The 2981-nt window shown below is 36.6% G+C and overlaps 1 long non-coding RNA gene across 1 annotated transcript; it reads right to left on the minus strand.

Annotated features, from left to right (window-relative positions):
- Positions 1-180: 180 nt before the first annotated feature.
- On the minus strand, positions 181-2263 carry LOC104994184. The gene is made up of 2 exons (XR_825921.1): positions 632-2263; positions 181-234 (listed from the first exon to the last, which is right to left on the minus strand). It is a non-coding gene; the product is annotated as an uncharacterized LOC104994184 (long non-coding RNA).
- Positions 2264-2981: the final 718 nt, after the last annotated feature.

Raw genomic sequence — 2981 nt, forward strand, 5'->3', positions numbered from 1 at the left:
ATATGTATATATTGTATACACAGTCACATATGCATGTAATAGATCTTTTCTCTAAAAAAAAAAAAAAAACTAACCATGAGCTCACCCAGGATGAGGAGCCTGTTGAACTGATGAGATGATGGATAAGATGGATCAATATTGGTCTATTCTGTCTCTCTTCAGTTTGCTTGTTTTATTTACTTTTTTTTTTTTTTTTTGCAGCAGACAATATCATTCAGCTTGTGCTCAGTTTCCCTATAAGGGCAAGAAAAAATTTCCATCAGGTAGCCACTTGTTTTTATACTGAAAGACTAATCTGCTCCAAAATGCTCCCAAGTAGAAATGAAAGGACTCAAAATCCCTTTCTAAAGGCCAACAGCTAGCTTTCTCTAACTAATCTCTAGGTTCAATGGAACTGGCTACCGAGGTTCCATTTCAGGCTAACAACTGGCTTCTTAGTTAAGGCATCACAACTGAAAATGGTTATTTCAACAATGGATGCTGTGGATGAAGGAATACCAAAAAACTTCTGAGAACTCTCATCAAAAACAAAAGCAGTTTGCTTTGCTGCAAGGGCCAGCAGAAGAAATTCAGCCAATTCACCTCACAAACTAGAAAAGGGTTTTCAAATTCTGAACTAGCAGTCTGTTACCTGTCACAGCAACTACATGTATAAGTTATGCCATCTTGATATTCAGTGACATCGCGTGGTTTTAGACTATATGTTCTGCACCGTACTTATGTTCATCACTTGAAATCTTTGTTTCCTGTTTGAAAAAAAATGTTTACACACACATATATATTTATATATACTTACTACCAAAATATGAAGATAATCTTTCTCTAGAGTCATCTGTCATTTTTCCTGGGGGTATACATAGAGACCTCCCATTGACACGAGGAAGTTCTCTGTGTATACATCACGGGAAAACTAGCGTGCAAATGCGCTGGGCTCTAGCAACTATATCATACCTAAATGCCAACTCCATTTATGCGGGGGTAACATAACATCTTCTCAATATAGTAAATGTGTTTCTATCAAAAGTATGTAGTGCAGAAAGAGATTTAAGCGATTTTATAGTATTTCTAAAACTCCAGTATTGTCCCCATGATAAACATGTCTGAAATCACGACATGTATGAACTTTTGTTTCATTAGATTATCATTACCATTTCCTTAAATGGTAGCTAAAATTGTCTCTGGCCAATCATGACTTATTGAAACCTAAAGCTAACAAATTTAAATTAATATATAATAGAAATGTGTCTCTTTTTGGTTATTTGCTCAAAATAAATTTTTTCAGCTTAAAAAAATACTCAAGAGTAAGCAATTTGTCTAATCTGTTGTTTCACATATATAAACAATAAAATTTTATAAGAATATTTCTCTAAATTGCCTTTTTTTAACCCCTCTTAATTCCACTTCATTATATTCTTCTCAAAGGCACTAAATTCTGTATCTGCTCTCTTCCTGATATATGCTGCTTTTCAAAATGATTTCTGTAGCATATTTCAAAGGTAGCTTGCACTTTCTTAAAACAGTGTTTCAATTTGTAAGTTGGTTCTATAAAGTGATGAGGCAGTTTTTCCTATGATAACTAGCACAATAGGCATAAATGATTTCTCACTCTGTGTGACAAGTCCTATCACGGACCTTCAAATATTCTACACTAGAATGAAAGTTCATATATTTTTACCATGGGAAAAACATATACTTAAGCAGTAAAGACCCATATACTAAGCTCTTATAGCAAAATGAATTTTAGACAAATTCAAAAGTATACAAATACCTGAATCTGATATGAATTACTCCCAAACATGGCTATCAAAAGTTATCTATCTTACTAAGGAAAATGGAGGAAAAACCTAATGAAATCCTTAAAAACTGCACAATTTCTTCCATCCACAGTCAAAAGAAGGAAGGAAGAGAAGAAAGAAAGAAGAAGACAGGAAGGAGGGCAAGAAGGACAGAAAGACAAACCTGACTGAAATAGCAAAGCAAAATTCTATATAATATTGTAAGGAAAGAAAACTCCAAAATTCATATATGCTGCAAAAAAAAAAAAAATGATCTAAAATAATAAAACAGGAGGATCTTCTTAATAAATGCCACTTTCCTACCCGTTACCATGATGATCTTAGTTGACGATGTCGAAGCTTCACCATGGCAACGGAAACTATCATCATAAAATGGTACAGTAAAACAGATAGCTAGACCAAGAAGGGGTAGGGTCTCCTGGGAAGAGGTCTGCAGAGAGGCCCAGTGACTGGTTGTGCGGCTCAGTGTCAGGAATAATGGTTGTATGGTGGAAGGGGATGCCCAATGCCATTTTGGAAATGATGATGCTGGCGATGAGCAAGGTATTCAGCATAGCTCAAGGTCATCTTTTCACTACGGTACCTGAAAGAAAGTCAGGGAAGAGACAAAGTTAACATCATGAAATAGGTGATATGTGAATGTCAGAGCCAGAAGGGATCCTTAGAGATAATTCTTCTATATCAGGAAACAGAGACCTAGAGAGAAGAAGTGACTTGCCCACTTTCACACAGCTAATACATAGCAAAGGTGAGAACAACCCAGGAATCCAGAATCTGAGTCTAGGACTCTGCATTTTACTACTCCTTGTTTAGGGCTTTCTTGGAGGCTCAGATGGTAAAGAATCTGCTTGCAATGCAGGAGACCTGGATTCAATCCCTGGGTTGAGAAGATCCCCTGGAGAAGGAAATGGCAACCCACTCTAGTATTCTTGCCTGGGAAATCCCACGGAAAGAGGAGCCTGGTATGCTATAGGCCATGGGGTCGCAAAGAGTCAGACACAACTGAGTGATGAACACTTTCACTCCTTGTTTAAATTGTTCTAGAAATTGTATTGCCCTCTCAGCTCTGGTTTGCTAACAGGAAAGAACAGAGGAAAGCCAGTCTATTACTGTCATGTATATGTTTCATTCACTTGACTACTTTTTCTTCTGGGATTCTCCATCGGTTTTCTTTTACCATTTCTT

Source organism: Bison bison, unplaced genomic scaffold (assembly GCF_000754665.1).
Source record: "Bison bison bison isolate TAMUID 2011002044 unplaced genomic scaffold, Bison_UMD1.0 scf7180017849697, whole genome shotgun sequence".
In the NCBI taxonomy this organism is placed as follows: domain Eukaryota; kingdom Metazoa; phylum Chordata; class Mammalia; order Artiodactyla; family Bovidae; genus Bison; species Bison bison.